This window comes from Peromyscus maniculatus, chromosome 3, assembly GCF_049852395.1.
Source record: "Peromyscus maniculatus bairdii isolate BWxNUB_F1_BW_parent chromosome 3, HU_Pman_BW_mat_3.1, whole genome shotgun sequence".
Classification (NCBI taxonomy): domain Eukaryota; kingdom Metazoa; phylum Chordata; class Mammalia; order Rodentia; family Cricetidae; genus Peromyscus; species Peromyscus maniculatus.
This window is the reverse complement of record NC_134854.1, coordinates 145,658,892-145,681,234: the sequence shown is the minus strand read 5'-3', so window position 1 is coordinate 145,681,234 and position 22,343 is coordinate 145,658,892. Positions and strand designations below refer to the sequence as shown.

The 22,343-nt window shown below is 41.0% G+C and overlaps 1 long non-coding RNA gene across 1 annotated transcript; it reads right to left on the bottom strand.

Annotated features, from left to right (window-relative positions):
• Positions 1 to 2,807: 2,807 nt before the first annotated feature.
• Positions 2,808 to 8,709, bottom strand: LOC143272510 (uncharacterized). The gene is made up of 4 exons (XR_013050148.1): positions 8,461 to 8,709; positions 7,469 to 7,710; positions 6,227 to 6,343; positions 2,808 to 3,097 (listed from the first exon to the last, which is right to left on the bottom strand). It is a non-coding gene; the product is annotated as an uncharacterized LOC143272510 (long non-coding RNA).
• Positions 8,710 to 22,343: the final 13,634 nt, after the last annotated feature.

Here is a 22,343-nt window from a genome sequence, read left to right as displayed (position 1 = left end):
GCCATCTTCTCTGGCTGACCAGGACACAAAGTCATCACTCAGAGGTCTGATTTCCATGACACTGGAAACAATCTCAGACTCACTCCCCTCTTTCCTTCCCCAGCCCCATTCTTGAAAGTTGTGCATGAGAGAATTTAGCAGATGTAAGCATTCTCCATTCACAACCTCAGATATTTCATTTCTGATGGTTGGCTGTGACTCTCCTGATTTGATCCCCTTTCCCTAATCAACTCTGCGCCCTCCTCTGTTAGGCAGTGGGTACTACAGGAAGCATTAGAATACTGTAATCACACACTGCTCTTTCAAGCAGAAACATTTCATCCTTCCCTCCACCTCAGATATTGCATTTCTGTTGCTATGGTTCCTTGTGGGTTGTTCAGCTTCACTGAAGCAGGGGCAAGGTGTAGCATGCCAAGGCTGAAGCAATCTTTCCAACTTCCTGATGGAAAGCCTTCTGCCACATCAACAACACCCATGTCAACAAAACTCCCTCCTAATAAAAAGAGGCAGACAGCAGGCCAGGCCCAGGCCCCACTCTCTCCCAGGATGCACCTGCTCTTCCTGGCTGTGGATCACCATCAGATGAGCACCCATGCTGGAGCACTTCTCCTCACTCTCTCTCCAAGATGCCGCATCAGTGGAAGTGAAGTAGCAGTGGGAACTAAATGGCTTCCAATCCTTTGGGCAACAGCTCCAGACTTCAAGTTTGTGGGAAGAAGAAAATGTAAGTGCAATGTCATAGAGTCATTTTAAAAGCTGCTTGATGTGAAGACCACATGGAAGCTGGGACTCTGGACTCTCTGTCAGGTGCCAAGAAACCCGTCTACCACTGTCGACACCAATGTCAGGGCCCCTTTATCCTAACGGGTTGCTGTCAGGAAAACTGAGTGTATAGAACCCTCAGATGCCCAAGACATAATGCAAAACATTCTGGGTCTCCAATGAATAGAACTCATCATACCAAGAACCAGAACTTCTCATATTACATAAATATATACATATTTACACATGAAAACAATAGATGCCACTAACCAAGGAAGCAAAATTTCAGAGTTAGCAGACATTTTTAATTAGTGATGATAAAAGTGGTAGTCAATGTATTATAACAAGCAAGATAATTAATTATAGGTTTAATCTAAAAACTTTAATACCCATGATATTTTTATTTTCAGGGTGGAAATAAAAAGATTCTAGAAAAGGTTTTAAAAACATGTAAACCAACTCTGTGAGTTTAAGGCCAGCCTGGTCTACAGAGCAAGATGGAAGACAGGCACCAAAACTACATAGAGAAACCCTAACTCAGAAAAATATATATATATGTAAACCATGAACAGAAAAAGATTTAAGAGCTGAATGGAAATTTTATATCTGAAACACATATTTTAAGTATTCCAGGATGTTAATTGCATCCTGAAGGCAACAGAGATATCAGTGAACCCTCAAGGAAAAAAAAAGTGAAATGAAACAGAAAAATAAAGTCTCATGTAATAACCCTAAATATCTACAAATGAATGAAGTCATCATAGAAGTTCCAAGAGTCTTCATAAGATAAATGAACAAAACAATCTCAAAATTTATAAAGAGAGCACAAAAAAAAACTGGATAGCCAAAGCAACCATGAACAAAAAAGAATGATGTTGGAGGTATCACCAGACCTGACTTCAGGCTACGCTATAGAGCATGGTCCCACAACAAAAGTACACAAATTGATCAATGAACACAAAAGAGAATCACAAACATGAATCCACACAGCTACAGCCACCGGACTTTTCACTAGAAATACATATCCGAGGAAGACAGGCTCTTCAACAAACTGTACTAAGAAAATTAGGTACCAATGTGCAGAAGAATGAATCTAAATCCATATCCCTTCTGCGTGAAAATTGACTCTAAAATAGAGTCTAAATGGATTAAACACCTTACTTTGAGGTTGGAACCCTGAAGTTGTTACAAAAAAAGTAAAGACAACATTTCAAGATGTGGGCATAGGCAAGGACTCCCTGAATAGGACTACAGGCTTCTTTACAGCAAAGAATAGAGTGAGCAAAGAGAGAGAGATCTGCTGAGAAAGGAAGGAACCCCAGACAAGCTCAAATGGTCTAAAGAAAAAAGTGTTTTCAAAAGGTCTCTTGTCAAAGACAATAAACAAACTGTGCCTATTTAGGGCCAGATGGTGTATTCCAAAGACATCTCAATTACAGATGTCAAAGACAGTCAAGAATCTTTACTTACTCGGGGGCAAACTGATGGATAGCGTTAAGCACTTCCCTCTCTTTCCTAAACCTAAACAATACACATTCATCTGTCCACCTTTTAACTTAGTTTACTAGAACAACAAATTCTCTATTTAAATCTTGAGTAAATTACACTTTGTAGACACTAAAACTGAGAAAAACACAAGATATACACAGACCAGCATAAGAACACTCACACACACACACACTTATGAAAACACTTGAGGGACTACAGAAATGGCTCAGTGGTTAAGAGTGTGTACCGCTCTCACAGAGGACTGGGGTTCAGTTCCCAGCACCCAGAGCCTGTGACTCACAACCACATCTAACTCCAGCTCCAGGGATCTGACCCCCTCTTCTGCCTCTGCACGCACTGCACTCACGTACACCAACCCACACACAGGTGTGTGCATATATACGTATATTAATTAAAAATGAAATCTTAAACACACACCATTGAGCATGACTCCCTGGAGATGCTCACATTCAGCAGATTTGCTTTATTCTTTCTGGAGCTCCTTTCTGTTTATAATAAAATTCTACTCAGTCCAGTATTATTTCTCCCTCTCTGAAACTCTTCTTTGTTGACACTAGGCTGCCACACATTCCAATTATGCCTGATGGGAGACCTCTAAAAAAAAATCCACAGGCAGCTGGTATAAAGTGTGTGGTATGAAGTCATGTTCCCATAGTGCCCATTGCTGATGGAGGTACCCCAGAATCTTGTTGGAAATACTGGTTTTAGGCACATTAAGTTTTACCTTTCAAGAGTGAATACTGTTTTGTACACTTCAACTCAGTGTAATTCAGTTCTTTTATGATTTCTTTTTCATCAAGAAGCTGAGAATATTTTTTAGACAAAGCTGTAAAACAGAATAAAAACAATTCATTTTCCTGGTAGTGCTAAGACTTGACTTTTTACTTTCACTTTCTTACATTCTTTGTAGAAACGAGATGTATAAATGTCCAATTACCTGAGTAGTTAGTGCCAGCCTGGGGAAGATTCCCCATCCCCACAGAGTGTGATGGCTTTGGCCCTAGCACTTGGGAATTAGAATAAGATATAGAAAAAGAATCAGGTCATCCTTACTATACAAGTTAGTAGAGTTGGTTGGTTGGTTTTACTAGTTAGTTGGTTGGCTTAGTTAGTTGATTAGTTAGTTTATTGCTAGTCTGGGCTACATGAGACCCTACCACAATAAAGACAATTTTCCACCGGGCGCTGGTGTTGCACGCCTTTAATCCCAGCACTCAGGAGGCAGAGGCAGGTGGATCTCTGTGAGTTCGAGGCCAGCCTGGGCTACCAAGTGAGTTCCAGGAAAGGCGCAAAGCTACACAGAGAAACCCTGTCTCAAAAAACCAAAAAAAAAAAAAAAAAAAAAAAAAAAAAAAAGACAATTTTCCATTACTCCACAGTCAAGATTACACTACTCCTAGTGATTTATGACCACAGATATTTTCAGGAAGAGCTGGAAGGACAGGACAGAACCATGACCTGGGGACTCTTCAACAATTAATGGAGGGTACAATAAAGACTACATCTTAGGTGATAAGTTCTATTCAGTATGTGAGCACCCCAGGAAATGAGGTGAGAGATGAGCTAATTCAGAGCAGTTCCAGGTTACCTGAGCACGGAAATAAAAGCCCAACACTGATCAAAAGGTCTTTGTTTTCGTCCTCTTCTTTCCAGTATCTCCCTCCACCACAGCTAGCTCTGACTTCCCAGTGTCCCCACACTTTCACAGTGTTCCTAACTTAAACCTAACTCACCTTTCCTAGAGAAATTGAATTTTCTTTCTTCCCTTCCTCATCTCCCACTTGTTCCTGGAGTCTCTAGATTCCAGCTTTCCCTTCTGCTCATTTACCAAACACTCCTGAACTAGATGTCAATGGCTCCTCATTTAATGATCAGTCATCTTCCTGTGGGACTTCTCACATTACCCTGCCCACTTCTCTTCCTCCTTAACTGTTGGGAGACAGTGGCTCCCTCTGGTTTTGTCTGGTCCTGTTTGCTGCTGTTTCCTGTCTTTCCTACCTGTTTCCTTCTACACCCACCTCTCTTAAAACGCAACATTGCTCCCAGTTCCTTCTGCATCTCTCTTTCTCCTCCAAATTCCTCTTCCTTAGTGATATTCATTGTCCTGGGTTGTTGGGGTGGGGGTGGGGAGTAGAAGTGGTTGTTTTGTTTTTCAGTCTATTTTGTTATCTGCTGCCTATAAGCAAAGGAATTCTAAAATGTACACCTCTTCCCTAAAACATGTTAGTATGCATCAACTAAACTGTGCATCTGAGATTTAGGTGAACAAACAAAATTAAATCATCATATTCCAACCCAAACCTCCTGCTCATCTTCCTCTTCAAATTACTTCATGAGTGCTAACTGTGTGAAGTCAGAATATTAAAGTCATACCTCACTCCTCTGTGTCCCCTATTCTCAGCTATCCATATTGACCAAAAAGTTACCTCCTTTTGTCCAAGTTATCTCCTCTCCTGAGCATCACTCACATGATCCTTGGATCAAAACCCTAGTGCTGCTCAGATGGATTCTGAATTAGTGTCCTAATTTCTCCTTCCCTTCGTTTTCACACTCTGTAAGAGCACACTTCTCTAAGTCAGTTTTCATTTTATCATGGCCTGCTTCAGATTCTTCAGTGAATCTCCATGACTGTGGCATATTTGAAACACTGGACACACTCCTTATCCTTCCCCATGTGAACATCCATTTAGACTATGCCTTTGCAGTTCCCTACTAAAGAAACTGGTCTGTGTCTACTTCACCTCATCTGAGCTGCCTTTAAGAGTGCTTTGGCCACTAAAATACACAAAGGGAAATGTGTGTGCTCCATGTTGGGCTTGGCTTACTGCCACCATCCATCCTGAAAGTCTGAAGTTGCCATGGGAAGCTGGGTTGTCTGTTACTGATGCAGACTGCATGAGAATGAGTAAGTTCACCTAGGACCATGGGTATCTCCCAAAAGAGACCAGTCTCTGTGAAACCACCAAGCAAGAATAAATAAATAGTTCAATTAACCTACTAAGTTTTAAGTTGGTTAATGGTTCAGCAAGAGCTACTAAATAAAATAACATTAGAGGGGATACCTGTGTGATATAGTATGAGCTATATTGTGATCTAGGTCCAGTTTTGTCTGCTCCCTACAGTTTCATGCTTAGTTCTCCATGTAGCACTATACATGACAGTAATGTGTACTTATATTTGCCCATATTTTCCATGCCCCCACATGTCTAGGACATTGCTGGCACACACAGGTCTAGATGTCATCTGCTCCAAGCTTTTCTTAGCCCCCTGTGCTTACTCCTTACTTCTCACCTGCACAGCATTTCCCATGCAATTTGATAAGCACTGCTTCACTTGACTGTTCTCTACATTTCCTGAGACTGGGGACTGTTGATCTTTTTGGACTCTCTGATATGTGGCCTAATATATAGTAAATGGATATTATTAATTATTGAATGAATGAATGAATGAATAAACATCTACATAAAATATATTTTATGCTTTTTCTTTTTCATAAATTTGAATGCCAATCCATAGAGAAATCCAGTATTTTCTAAATAGCTTCCAGGTCTCACATGATCTGGAACAAAAATAAATGATTAGAAGGAACTCCACAGGAGCACTGTCCCTGGAATAGCTCTGGTCACCTTCTCCATCACCCTGATCATTCAAAAATATAAATGTTTGTATATCCAATGGATCTGGCTTCTAAATACTGCTGAGGAAATACAGATTCATCCTCAGTACTGGAACCTAACACAGATGCCCCAGGATTTTACTCTGTGACACCAACAAACACATACTTGCTTCTCCAGTGAGACTGAATGACTTTTACAGAAGAGTTATTCTGAAACAGAGAGAAATTCACAATGTCATCCATCTCTCCAGAGAGTGTCTGTCTCGGGCTTCTGGGTCACCATTTGTCCAATGAGTCCCTTTCCTTCTCTGTATTTAATTCTTTCAGGGGTATACTTACTGATCAGAGCAACTAAGCATAAGATTTTCAATAGCAGTAAAAATATTATGATTGAGATGAGGAGCAATTTGGAGAATCTGTGACAACTTTCATGAGTCCTGGTCTTCTTTTGAGGAGCTAAAAGACAAACCAAATTCATGTCTTCAGTTCTGTTCCTATTTCCTCTTCTTTCTCCTATTTTACTCTTTGTGCATGATAAACAATAAAAACATGATGTTTGAAATAATAGGAAAATATAATTGAAATAATTATATTCCTTATATATTATATTTATATACTATATACATAATGTATACATTATATAATTTATGTTAATTATAAAAACATTACAATGTACATAAAATCATTCATTCCTGACATTGAGAATGATTGTTCTCAGTCTTTTGGTATGTATCTTTCCTAAAGTTTAAAGCTTTTACATATAAAATATGTGTTTTCCATAATTAGAACACCATCAATACCACTTAGTGACCATCATTTTCTTTGACATTGCATCATGATTTTTTTCCATTATATTTTTATGTTCTCTTTTGAGACAGTGACTGGTATGTACCCCAAGTTGACTCCAATTCATTTTGTAGTCCAAGCAGGCCTCAAACTCACAGCAACCCCCCTGTCTCTAACTCCTGAGTTTTGTGATTACAGGCTTGTGCCAGCACAACTGGATGGTAATTTTTCTGTATTATCATGTCTTCTTTATTAGTTTTATTATGATTGCATAGTATTCCATTATATACTTTTAAAGCTTCCAGCTTGCTTCCAACTTCAAATATGCAATACTCAAGAAGTCACATTTTATGATAAAGTCACCACATTTTCAGTCACCACTTCTAAGAGTTACAATACTTCCCAACCATGGATGAGGTCCTGGGTTCTGTCCCCATCACAGGAGGGAGAGAGCAAAAGAAGATACTCAACACCTGAATGCCAACAGACTATGACATGTCACCAGACAGAGGGGAAATCAGTATGTAATGGTTTAGCTTTGAAACAATTTGTTACACATGTATATATCTGTTTATATGTAAAAAGGATACCATAACATGGGTGGTGGGATTTTCTCTAGATGGCAAAAGACAACACCTTCTCTTCTCCATTGTACAATCCCACAACCTTTCACATCTGTCTACAGGCAACACACTTGGTTGACGCTCCAGTGACCCAGAGGCATGGCCAGTGACTAAGATCATCTTTGTCCTTTACACCATCACTCACTAAGAGCAGCAGAAAATGTTTTCTTACCTGGAGGAGAGTCTGCATCCATGTCTGTGGAATCAAGTTTATTCCTGAGGTTCTTATTAATATAAATGTTTTCTGAAAACGTGTTGAGAACCTGCCCTCACAAAGTGTATGTCATCCCTTCTTTAAAATAGATCCTGAATGAGAAATAAATGTGGCAGCAAATTGTCCCGATACCAGCTAGGGATGAGAGGGAGTAACAGACAGCTGCCCTGAGCATACATCATGTGGTCCACTCCCCTGACCTGCAAAAGGAGAATCATAGATGGAGAACGCACCCAGGATCTGTATACAGTCATAGAGATACCAAGAACTCAATGGGGGAGAGAAAAAAACAGGAAGGAATGGAAAAGAGGAACCAGGCCGTTAGAGAAGTCAAACTCCTCACAGAGTTGAGATTCTGACACTCGGTCTGAGCTGACCTCTACAATAAAGCCTCCATTTCCGTCTTGTGCTGTAATTCCTACTCCCACAACCTGAAGAGTTGCCTCATGGCCTACCTGAGGCTTTAACACCACACTCAGTCGCCCCCATGGACAGAAGAGTTCTTCAACACAAAGACACCTAGTACACACCCTAGACTGTCCCATCTCATGGAGTCAGTGTCTTCACCCTGCTCAGTCTCTTGAACACTGGTCAGCACTAACTTACTGCATGGACACTCTCCTAAACCTGCCTGTGCTCTGACACCCAGTTCTTCCTCACCCCAGCAAGGACTTCCTCGATCTCTTGAAAGTCACTGAGTTCCCACCTGTGTTTTCCACTCCCACACTCTGGACCTTGCCTGGTCCCTGGAACCCACACCTGATTTACACTCTGCAAAAAAGGTCACCTCAGCCTGCTGAGTCTCCGGATCCCACCTGACTTGGAGCTAACATTGTGCACTTGGGCCCACCCTCACCTGTAGATGTAACCAACCGTCTTATTAAATAAGAAACACAGAACCAATGTAAAAGAGAAAGCCAAGAGATCAGAGGTCAGAGCTAAAATCTCACCCTTCTTCCTGCGGTGGTCCTAGCTTCCCGAAAGAGAGCTATTTCCCTGTGTGTAAGTCGTTTCATAGTCATTCTGCCTTCTCATTGGTTGTAAACCCAAACACGTGACTGCCTCATCACTGTCTGTATGTACAGCCCCCCAGGTCTTAAAGGCATATGTCTCCAATGCTGGCTGTATCCCTGAACACACAAAGATCTATGGGATTAAAGGCGTGTGCCACCACCGCCACACTCTGTCTATGGCTCTAATAGCTCTGGCCCCCAGGCAACTTTATTTATTAACATACAATCAAAATCACATTTCAGTACAATTAGAATACCACCACACTCACCTCTTCCAAGTGCTGAGGTGTCACACCAGGCTGTCCTTGAGGACCCTCTACTCACTCACTCATTCAGGGTTCTGACTTCCCACAAGAAGGGGCCTCACATGGATGCCTTCTCCCCCTGCTTCAGCTCAGAGGCTCTGCACCTGCCCACTCTCAGACACAGCTGACCTTGTCACCTCTCAGGCTCTGAAGTCTCACATCAGGCTGCTGCTTGTGGACTTACTCCCCATTCAAGACACATTTCCCGTCACTGCTCAGGACCAATTCAGCTGTCAAGCCATGCCTCTGCACAGACAGATCATTGCTTCCCCCCACCCTACCCTACCATGGACACCTACCCTGCCTTGTTCTGTATAATACTTTACTCAAAATTGCATTATTTAGTAAGGAAAAGGAATATTGTATTTTTAAAGGATACAAGAAGAACAAGACAATTAGTAGTTCTCCATATGTGGTTCAGGGACCCAGTGATTCATTCACAGACACCCTCCCAACTGTAACCACTTATTCCAGAGTCTCTATGATTCAAACTCAATTTACAAAATTGAGTTCTAAAGTTACCTCTCTCTCCCTCAGGTAAAAACCACAATGTGTATGAACTATACCATGTCATCAACAATTCCAGGACCTAACTGGCTTACAACACCAAACACTTATTTCTCAATCACATTTTATTTGTGCTTAGGGTTTAGCTAAGGCTAATTCTGCTTGGATTCTTCCATGCATTTCCTCATTTTTGGAGCCAAGACCACAGAGTAGTTAAGCATGAAATATACTCCTCTATTCTAATGTGACATTCAAGGCTAGTGATATGGCTAAGCAGGTATGGGTGTTTGCTACCAAGCCTGATCACCCAACTTCAATCCCTGAATGTGCTAAGAGAACCACACACACACACACACACACACACACACACACACACACACACACACACACACACACAAATGATGTAGTGGTCATTAAAAAGTCACTCTTATATTACTAGTCAATGGCAGTCACTTGCACAAACCTATAAATAGATAGAAAGACAGACACCCTACATGGTAGGTCCCACAGGAAAATGTGTCAAGAGCATCAAAGTTTAATCCTTCCACAGAGAATTATGCAAACACACTTGATCTATTATGCAGACCACTTCCAATCACTTTACATTATCTAGCTAAAGGATTGCTAATAGCATCCTCAAAAATGTGGTATAAACAGCAAAACAAACAATTAGCAAGGTGGAGAGATAGCTTACAGGATAGGTTAAAAAAAAAATCTTTCCCAACAGGACTCATGAACTGAGCAAAGAATTCTCAAAGGAATAAATACAGATGGCCAATGGATACCTAAAAATGTGTTCAAAATACTTAGCCTTAAAGGAAATAAAAATATAAACAGTTTTGAGATTCTATTTTGCACCAGTCAAAATGAAGTGGAGACATAAGAATCCCTGGAAGAATATTAGACGTGTAGCCAAAGGATTATCAATTATTCTAAAAGGACAATTGCTCAACTATGTTCATAGCAGTGTTATTCCTAATAGCCAGAACCTGGAAACAACCTAGAGACAGGTTTTCTCTCATGATAGGGTTTGGTATAACTTGGGCTTGTGCATTCTTTAACAACCACTGTGAGTCCTATATTCAGGTGTCCTGCTCTGTCCAAAATACACTGTTTCCTTATAGTCATCTATCTCATTTGGCTCTTAAACTTTCTGTTCCCTCTTCCACAATGTTCCTTGAGCTTTGTATAGAAGGAAGTTGTGGTATATATGTCTGTAGCTAGAAGTTGTCCTATGTCCCGCCTGGTCCACAGCTGCTCAGACCCAAGTAAACACACAGAGGCTTATATTAATTAAAACTGCTCAGCCATTAGCTCAGGCCTAGCACTGACTATCTCATAGCATTTAAACTCAGTCCACTTCTGTTAATCTATATGTTACCACATGTTCTGTGGCTTAACCTGTGTGCCATTACATGCTGCTCCCTGAATGGCAGGCTGGCATCTCCTGACTCAGCCTTCCTGGTCCCAGAATTCTCCTTGTCTGCTTATCCACGCTATACTTCCTGCCTGGCTACTGGCCAATCAGCATTTTAATAAACCAGTGTACAAAAACATTATCCCACAGCATTCCCCCCTTCAATTTAAATAAAAAGGAAAGTTTTAACTTTAACATAGTAAAATTATATATAACAAAACAGTTATCAAACAAGAATTACAGTTACAATATCTAGTCTATTTATAATTGGCAAATTCAAAGAAAATATTCTATTTATCCTATATTTGGGAGTCTAAGGTTTCATATCTAACTTATCTTTCATCATAACTAAGGAAAATTATAACTATATAGTCTTCAACTACATCAAAGACCTGAGAAGAATATAATATTACCTAATTAAAGGGAATGGATAGGTATAGGATATTAAAGTAGATTATTATTTATACTAGTAAACTAATTTAGTAAAATATCAGCCTTAGATAAATTGCACTGTTATGGATTCTTGTATATTGATACAAATGTAAACTATGTTTATATTCTTATTCCAGATAATTTGTATATTGATACAAATACAGAACCATATTTGTTGTAATGTACATATATTTCTACTCTTATTTGAAATGTTTTCTATATTGACACAAATATAAAATTATATTTGTTATCCTGTATGTGTGTTCTACCTCTACTTAGGATATTTGGTATATTGATATATATTTAGGATTATTGTCATATTGCATATTGTTCTATATATTTCCACCTCTGCTTTAGTTATTTTGTGTATTGTCACAATTTTGAAGTCATTGTTCTTTTACTGTACATTTGCTTACAGACTGTTTACCCTGTTTATGTGAGGTCTTAGTCCTTAGGTTATCTAGGTAGATAAGACTTATAGTCACTTATGTTGGTCATCTCTATAGTTATGTTAGTTAGGTTCTCCAGACTTACAGAAACATATGTCAGATAGATAAGTAATCATCAAAAGTTTATAAACCTGAAGAATATGTCATTTAAATGTTTCTTATTGCTCCTGGCAACACTGATCTGATCCCAAGACAATGTTGGGCTTCTGAGACATTTCCATTTGAAAGTTTGTCTTCATCTTGGTACAAAATGGCCTAATGGGCAAAGACCTGCCCTTGACTCAACTGCTGACAGTAAAATGGTCTGACAGGTACTCTAGGCCTATAGCCAACTTGAATGCACCAGCAATGCTGAGTAACTTTAGGTGACTGTCCAGGCTACCAGCTGTCTCTGTCTACTCTCACAAGACTGAAAAGTTGCTTGCATCCTTCTCCCGTTTCTCAAGTATTATATTCTTTCTCAGGTCTTTGATAGGATTAAAGACTAACTGTTATAGTTACAATCTTTTTGTATCTTAGCTAGAACATATTAAGTTTAGGTTCTTTAGGATAGGACACCTTTTGGAATAGTCTTTGTAACATGCCATTTACCTATGCTCCAGACTTCTCTGGATTTTAGTATGTGTCTCTTGTTTGATATTGTTCATGTTGGTTGTAGTTCCATCTTGTCTAAGTCATTATCCCTTATTCCTCATGGACAATATTAGACCATCATTCCTATTGTGAATAGTTTTGTATTAGCTTAGAATTTTCTTATTTGGACAAAAGGGGGGATGTAGCGGGTAGCTTTACCAGCTTTGACTTGGAAGTTCTACCCCCAGTGAGGCTTCCGGTAACTGTCACCCCTACCTAAGACCCGAGATCTAGATGTGCCGGTTCTCTTGGATCCTGGTGATCCTGGGTGTTGGATGGTAGACCAAGCAGAGTTCCCCCGAGAACACTGCTGGACTGCACTGCACCTCTCCCGGAACTTGTAAACCATCCATTTACGTGTTGTAAGTTACCCCAAAATAAACCTCCCTTCTAGCTACATGGAGTTGCCTTAATAAATCCCCCATTACATGTCCCATTTAGGGGTGAACATTCTGCTTATTCACTGTACCTTGGCCAGTTGTGGGTCTCTGTATTAATCATCATCTACAGCAAACTAAAGCTTCTCAGGAGAGGGCTGATACATTGATTCAGGTTTAATGGTAAGTCTTTAAGAGCCAGTATATTATGTCCCTTTAGCTAAATAATAGTAATAGATTCTCCCCTATAGCCTATGATCACTCTAGTCACAGGTTCTTAGCCCAATAATGGTTTCAGATGTGTGCTTCATCTTATGGAGCTAAATTTAAATTTAATCAGAAAGTTGTTGGTTGCTGTCATGATGTTGCAGCCACTATCCAGCAGTGGGTAGGTCTTGCCAAGTCAAATCATACTTGTAGCACCCAGGGTTCAGAGCTGGATAAGATTGATGAATCCTTTTCTTCTCTGGTAGCATGGACAGCACCTTCCAGCACTATGATAGCTAGACAACAGAGATGAATGCTTCCAGCTTCATTCATTTGCCTGAAAATTTCATAATTTCATCTTTCTGAATAACTGAATAATATTCTATTGCATACATATACATTTCATTATTCATTCATCAGCTGATGGACATCTAGGCCTTTTTCTCCTGGCTATTGTGAGCAGAGCATCAATGAACATGGATGAGCATGTGTCTCTAGATTAGGATACGGAGTCCTTTGGGTGAATGCCCAAGAGAGGTATAGCTTGATCTTGTGGCAGACACTATTTTTAACTTTCTGAGGAATTCCACACTGATATTTACAGTTGTTACTCCAGTTTGCACTCCTGCTGGCAATCAATAAGTGTTCCCATTTCCCACATCCAGCTCAGCATTTGTTGCTGCTGGGTTTCATTGTTGTTGTTAGTTTTTGTCTTACATTAATCACTCTGACTAGGGTGAGAAAAAAAATCTCCAAGAATTTTTAAATTGTGTGGGTAAGGATTTTTCTTCAGTTGTTTTCTTTCTTTTTATTGAGTTGTTCATTTTCTTTCCTTTGCGGGAGTACTTTCCTTTTTCTAAAGCTCTTTGTCTATTCTAGATAGTAACTCTCTATCAGATATACAGCTGGTATTGAATTCTTTCTGATTCCACTGACAGCCTTTGCTGTTCAGAAGCCCTTAGTTTAATGAGATCCCACTTATTAACTGTTTGTCTTAATTTCTGATCTATTGAAGTTCTGTTCAAAGTCTTTCCCTGGGCCATTGAAGTCAAGCCTATCCCCTACTTTCTGCCCCATCAGATTCAGGGTCTGAAATATTATGTGAAGGTTCTTGATCCATTTGAATTTGAGTAAGTCTGAGCAAACATTTCTTAGACTCCAGTAACAGAAAAGGAAAGCCTGGCTCAGCTCCTCACACAGATTTTTTTTTCCAGAGAAGTAGGTCTAGGAACTAAGACACTCAACAGTGCCACTGTCCTAGCCTTCCCTTGGAGGCTTGTCCTTTCCCCTGGGTTTGTTCTAGCAAGTGTCAGGGCAAAAACAGGACATCATCTGCACTTAAACAAAAATTCTGAATATTTCAGCCAGATGTAGCAGCACACACACACACACACACACACACACACCCTGGAAATAGCTACTGTGGGGAAGCAAGGGCTCCATGCCCTGGAACTGTGGGAATTGTCTAAGAAAGGCAGGAATAAAACAGTACTCTGTTGCCCCAGTGTGGTTTAAATTACAAACCACAGGTCTCTCCTCTCCTGACACCTCTGCTCCACTTGTGAACCAAAAGCGACACTTGTTTCCATTACTTAGGTAGCACCTGACCCAGCACTCAAGACCAAAGCAGGACTATCATGATATTAAGGGGTGTTTGGTACATTAGAAACCGTTCAAATTTGTAGAAATAGAAGGTGATTGGATGACCTTTGTAGAATCTTAGTTCGATAGATGTAATACAATTAAAATCTTGTTTCAGTTGAAGGGGTTGATGAATTACCCAAACCATGGAGCTAAAAGAAATAGCCGATTCAGTGTTTCTTACAGGACCATTCATTGACCTGGACTCACCTGGAGAGTTTTTAGTTTACTATCACCCTGCAAACACAGACCTTATTTTATTTTGTGACCTATCTGTGTATTTAAAAGTGCTCTGAGGAAAATTAAAGAGTACATAAAGTACAAAATAGCATGAAGCTGCCAGCACTGAGTACTGGGGCTATGCTGCAGTTCAAGTTCACTCTACTGTGCAGTCAGGAGCTTAATGAAGGGGACCTTTCTGCCTCCTCCACCCCGTCTCTGTGGTAGAAACAATAATGGGGAAAGTTCACTTTAAACAAAGTAAAAGTCCCCCCGATGTCAGGCGATGATGGCCCACACCTTTAATCCAAGTACTTGGGAAAGACATCTCTGAGTTCGAGTCCAGACTGCTATACAGAGCAAGTTCTGGGACAGCCAGGTCTCCACAGAAACCTTGTCTAAGGAAGAAAATAAAAAAGTCCCCCCAGAATTATTGTGCACCTTCTTCTCTGGGAAGTGAACTTGTAAATCTGAAACACATGAAACCGAAACCTGCATAGAAAGAACTTGAGTTTGATTGTGGTCAGGAAATGAGCAGCTAATGAAAGGCACAGTTGCAGAAACTCTGGGGTCACATTGGGATGGCCATGTGTAGATAAGATCCCACTTCTGTGTGGAATCTTCACAAGTAAATCTCACAGGATAAAGTCAAGAGCAATTTCAAGGAACTGAGTGTTGGGAGAAATAGGATGATGATGGTGAACTGAAAATTCAGATCCAAGAGAAGTTCTAGAGACCAGTGTGCACCGTGGTGACAACAGTCAATAGTATTACAGCATGACAGGAATTTGTTTAGGAAGACCTTATGTGTTCTTTCTGCACAAACACAAATAAATGGCCACGGCCTTCAGTAATGCATAACTAGCTTGTTAAGTTAGCTAACCTATGATCATTTCCTAGTATATACATACATCAGATCAGCACATCGGTATCTTAAGCATACAAAAGTTTATTAGTCAGTTATACATCAACAAAGCCAAAGAGGAAAGACAAACAGCAGATGGGAGCAGAACCACAGCATCCAATCAGTGAGTAAAGCCTTAGCATCAGACAGACCTTAGCAGAGAGACACAAGTGCTTTCTGTGTGTGCACAAAAGGCTCTCTAGCATAGTGGCTGCAGGGAGAAAATGCTTCTTTTAAGAATGAGAAAATGGATGAATGAGGACAAATGTGAGCCACTGTTCTCATAAATGGAAGAGTCTCTAACCCAGCTACATAAAATTCTACAGACATCGAGAATTTACTAGAGTCCGGATGCAGTGTCAAATGCCTTTAATCCCAGCACTCAGGAAGGAAAGGCAGAAGGATCTTTGTATGAGACCAGCCTGGTCTATATAGTGAGTTCTAGGACAGCCAGAACTACACAGTGAGACCCTGACTCCAGAGAGAGAGAGAGAGAGAAATTACTAAGACCCTGGACTACTAATACAATACCAAGCACCTATGTTTGATCCCTAGCTATCTCCATAATTATGGATTTCACTCCAACCATGCTACGTGTCCATAGAGAATGTTTGATTCATAAGACAGCTGCATCATCTCACAAACTGACTATAATAACTATCATAAGAGACTTCACTTTGCCCCATCCTTTAACTTTAGGGTGATAATTTGCACAACACAAAATGCCTTCTTGCCCCCTGTTCCTCTGATTGCCAGAATCTGAAAAAGAAAAGTGAGGGTAATTCTCAAAAAAAATTACTTTGAAAAGGGATAGAGGCAATAGGGGTCTGAAAGCTGTGAGTGAAGTTTGTGGGAATCAAGGTCATGTGTGCCCAAGTTACCCCTCCCCCACTACGCATGCAGCTTCTCCTCCACTTGAATCTCTGGCTTTCCCTTGAAAACTGAGTCCACCATATACCCACGGAATGCTCAAGCATACCACAAAGATACATGTTCACCTATGTTCATAGCAGCACTATTTGTAATAGCCAGAACCTGGAAACAACCTAGATGACGGTCAACTGAAGAATGGAATAAGAAAATCTGGTACATATACACAATGGAGTACTACTCAGCAGAGAAAAACAATGACAGCATGAGGTTTGCAGGCAAATAGATGGAACTAGAAAATATCATCCTGAATGAGGTAACCCAAACCCAGAAGGACAAACATGGTATGTACTCACTCATATGTGGATACTAGATATAAAGCAAAGGACAATCAGACTGCAACCCACAAAACTAGGAAGGCTACAAAGCAGGGGGGACCCTAGGATGACTGTGGCTTTTAATAAGTTTCAGTTTTACTCAATTACTGGGCAAGCCTCAGTGAAACATTTCACTATTAGGATAAGAATTTATACTGTACAAAGCCAATAATAGAAAAAAATAAATAAATAAAACTGAAAAAAAACTCAGCCCACCGTACATTATTGTATTATGTAATATGCAGGCAAGTATCCCAAAGGCTCACCTCTATTTGATCATTCCTACACCCTTTCTAAGACTTTCTTATCGGATGAAAATGTTTCACATCAGTACTATGGTGGATAGTTTTATCCTTTTCTAAATAACATTTTTATTTACTCTTTAAGAACTTAATACAACATGTTTTGATCATAGTCTTTCCTGTCACCACTTCTTCTGGATTTTCTCCAAACTTCCTACCCACCGACTTCGTGTTTATTTTCTCTCATTAAAAGAACAAAAAACATGGAGTCCATTTGTGTTTGTCAACTGCTCCTGAGCATGGGGCCTGCCCTAGAGTGTGGTTGATGTACCTAGTGACACTCCACTAGGGAAAGCTGGTTTTCCCTCTTCCAGAAGCTATCAATTGGGAAGAACATCTCTGTTAGGGGTGAGACTCTGTGCCCACGTCCCCTCCTCCATGCTGGGAGTTGGTCTGGCTTGAGCTTGTGCAGGTCTAATGTATGCTGTCACAATCTCTGTGAGCTCATGTGTGCATCTGCCCTTCTTAATGGGATGATTTAGAACCTGAGGAACTTACTAAAATATACACACCTCTTATTTATTATACCTTGGGCAAGTCATTTAATTTCTGGTATTCTCAGTTCCATATCTTAAAATTTGGGACTACAGTACTATGGTAATAAGTTGTCACATCACACACTTGTATGAGAGATGAGGGATTTCCCACTGGGATATACCACATGAGAATGAGAAACCACGGAATCACTCGAATCACATACAGAGATACAATATCTTAAAACAAGAAGATAAAAATTGTAGCATTCAACCCTACTCAGCACGATATACAAATACTATAAAGAGGGAACTCAGAGGGGGAAGGAAAGAAATAGGAAGGAGGGGAGAAAAGGAACCATACAGTTAGAGAACTCTGTCCTAAGACACTCTGCACCAAACATAAATTCATGTGCTTCTGTATGCAAACGTGGTTTCAGACGAACTGGACAACGTGAGCAAACACTTAAGGCACGACAACATCCATTTTGACTGCACAGCCAAGTTCTGACACCACATTCTAGAGGACCATTGGCCCCTCACCATTGTGTGGGCTCCCACTTCCCACTCAGCTGCCTCCAGCAGGTGGGAAGGCAAAGCTCACATCCAGGTCCTTCTGAAGCTGCTCCTCTGAGCTCTCTGCTTCCCACTGTCTTCAAACTCACTCATGGGCTCTCTCCACTCACTGGGCCACTGACCACATCCTGACACAGCTCTGGTTAGCAGCTGTGGGAGGAGGCTGTCTCTCTCCTCATGCCTCTCTTCCCTTGATCTCTGCACTGCTCAGCACAAGCCTTGAATCTTTTGGGTTCACAGCACTGTTGTTGGGAACAGTTGGGAGAATTAATGGATCACAATATACCAGAGGGGAACTTAAACTAGCTGCTAATAATGGGATCATTTGGGTTCCTCCTGCAGACGTCTTCCAGCTCACACCCACATGCTCAGCCTCCAACTCTTCCGAACACTTCCCTTCTTGAAATCTCCCCTGACTACTCCCATTCAGACACATAATAAGCAAACAGCACATGTTTTGCTGCCTTGAGGTCCAGCCTCCAGCAGCACAGAGCCTAAGGAACCAGTGGACCTGGACTTTTTTATCTGAGGGAGTAAAACCTAACTGTCTCAGGCCTTCTAGAGGGGAACATACACACACACACACACACACACACACACACACGCACACGCACACGCACATGCACACACACACACACACACACACACACACACACATTTTTCTTGTTTCTAGGTTTTCTCTTACTTTTGTTTCCAAACATCCTGAAAACCGAGGGTTCACACTATTACCCCATTTTAATGTAATGCCACCACGGGTCTCAATTCTTTCCCAAATTTCAGCATTTCTACCTACTTCTGTGAATGAAAAAATCTGTGTTCATTATCTCTATGGAAAGCTCTCAAGTGACAATCTCTTGGATGCTGCCCATCATCCTCCCACGTCCTCCACTAAGCTGCCTGTCTCTCCAGGATGGGCTCCAGCCCTCAGGTCAAGCCTGTGTCCCTAAACTGATGCCTTCCTTCCTTTAGCTGGATGTTCAGGACCAGACATTTGCTGAAGATCTCAGGTCACAATGGATGAAGCCTCTACACTAGGCTTGTGCTCTGACTCCTTCTGCAAATCCCTGAGGAGCCTCCATTTACCTGCTGAGGCTTTAACACTCCACCAAGGCTACCTTCATGTACAGAAGCCCTCATCCCCCTGGAATGTACTAAGTGGCCACACAGAGCTATCCCACCAGGTAGATAGCATCCTTACTTCGCCAGTCTCTGAAACCCATACCAGCTCTGCCTTCTGTACAAAAACTCTCCTTGGCCTATTCGACAACTACACTCAATGCCAGGACATCCACAACCAAGCAACAATGCTCTCCTTATCCTACTAGACACTAAGGTCCCATGATGACATCCACCATAGAGACACTGTTTACCCATGCCTGGTCTACCCGCTGCAAGGATGCTCCTTTAAACCTTCTATGTCTCTGAATCCCAGTCCAGTATGGAGCCAACACTATGCACAGGTGCCCTCTTCACCACAAATACTCTCCTCACCATGCAGATGAGCCCGCATCACTCTGTAAAGGTACCCTCCTCAATAAGCACAGTTGCCCTCCTCACTCTGCATGGATGCACTCCTCACCATGCACAGGTACCCTCTCCCTATGCATGGGTAACCTCCTCACTCTAAACAGGTGTTCTACTCTGTAGGCAAAGTTTTTTTGTCCTGATTGCCAGTTCCCAAATAACAGACAGCCACTTCCTAAATAACTGACTTGGGGACTTAATACAAATTATAAATGCTCCACCAATAGCTCAGGCGTGTTACTAACTAACTTTTACAACTTCACCCATTTCTATTAATGTATGTGCTACCCTGAGGCCCATGGCTTTTTACCTCTGTCCCATTTTGTATTCAACTCATTCTCCTGGAGACTCCTCTGATTCCACCCTTCCTCATTCCATCATTATCAGGTCAGCTTTACCACCTCTCTTTATCTTGTTAAGATATTAGTCAGTCAGTTTGTTTATTGAACCAATCATACTGACATATCTTCACAGTGTATAAAACGATTATAGCACATCACTCTTCACACTGCATAGGTGTCTTCCAACTCTGCACAAATGCCTCCTCACTCTGCACAGGTGTGCTCCTTACCCTTCTGAATACCCAGTTCCTCCATTAGGACCCTCTCCTCTCCTATTTCCAGTTTTGACTCCCCACCAGAAGTGACCTAGTGAGTTGATACTCTCCTCAACATGCTGGAGCACAGACTCCCTACAAGTGACCATTTTATAGCATAGCTTCCCCCTCACCTCTCAGGCTCTGAGGTCTCACACCAGACTGCTGCTTGTAGACTCTCTCTTGAATCCAGACACTTTCTCACCAGCATGCTGACATTCCCCTCACTGCTTGGGCTCCAGTTCTGCTGTCAGGCCAGCCCTCAGCACGGTCACCCAGACCCAGGTTCAGATCATTGCTTCCCCACACCTGACCCTTCCACAGATACCTGCCTTGCCCTCCCTACACCATTCTTTATTCATTAAGTTACTAAGTAATGAGGTACTCCAAGGAAAGAAACAAGATATGACAGAAAATGAACTCCTGTGTAATTATTAAACCAATTGACTATTTCCATGGTGATAAATATACCAACACACCACTTCACTCCAGTCACAGATGTGTTCAGGAGTTTTACCTTCTCAGCAAAATATATTTCTAAAGCTATCATATCCCACATACACTAGAATAAACCATGCACAATATTCAAGTGGCTTAAACAACAAATATTTCTCATTTGTGTATGTCCTAAGGGTTTGGCTATGGGTCACTGATATGTTGGTCAACATCTTCATACATATATCGATTTGGGGCCAGAATCATAGAGAATCACAGCTTCTTTTAAGTTGAATGTGTAGTATTCTCCTGTATTTAGATAATCAGATTTATTCTCATCCTATGGGCCAGTGAAAGTGACCTGGACAAATCAGTCAATTAGGGTTGACAACATACTCTATATAAAGGAAGATGGGTCAAAGGCTTTAAAGCAGCCCTTTTACAGAGGAGTATGAAAGTACTTGGGAAACAGCACAGCATCTACACCTAATCCCTTTACTATTTACTCAGGAGATATATGTTATTGAGTTTTAAAATGGAGCATTAGTCCCATTGATAGAAAAGAAGATACCATTGCAACACAGGCAGAAAATACCAAAAACTTGCCAGGAGATGACTCAGCGATTAAGAGCACTGACTGTTCTTCCAAATGTCCTGAGTTCAATTCTCAGTGACCACATGGTGGTCTCTACTGGCAGAAAGCCACACATGCAGATAGAGCTCTTATACACATAAAATTAATAAATAAAATATTCAAAAGTGTGCTTTATTTATCTCTGGTATTGAACTAAATTAGTGTCATATGGGTTGAATGTTGGGTGTCTGTCAAGTAGTTTCTCTGGACTTTTACCCAGTTCATAGGCGGTTACCTCTCTAATTCTTTGGGATCCCTGAAGCTATTGGGAAGTCTGTTTTATCATGGCAGGCCATGATGCTTTATGCTGCTCAGTTTTCTCATAGTTCATGCTAACAAGACAATTTTTGTTGGGAACTCACCATTTCAGAAACACTGACCATGTTATTAAAGTGTGGAACCTTTGAGCCATGAGATGCTCACCCTGGCAGGGAAGTGATGTAGAAGACAGAGTTCACTCTCTTATCAAACAAACACTCACACCTATATAATGAACCCTGGTAAATCTCTGAACATCAGAGCTCAGATGAGTGCCCCCTGATTGTCTTATTCTGTATAATGCCAATCATTAACATTCTGGAAAATGAAGCACATGTGGGGTCAATGGAAGTTAACTATTTAGGACCCTCCCTGACCTCATCTGGTATGTCCCTCCCATTTCTGCTGTGTATCTTTCTACATAACAAATCTATAATCCTAATAGAGCAGAATAATTACTTCAGTGTGTCATCCTGAAACTTATAAATCTGAAGTTATCATGGGATCCTGGGAGACGGCAGACAGATGACTTGAAGTAATGGCATCCTTGGGAACTCCTGAACTTGAAGCTTGAGTCTGAAATGAGGGAAGTCTCGTCAAGGCATGGCCTGAACTTGTAGAACAATTTAATTCATAATGAAAGGTTTGCAGCTATAGATAACCAGAACAGCCATAAGAAACATTT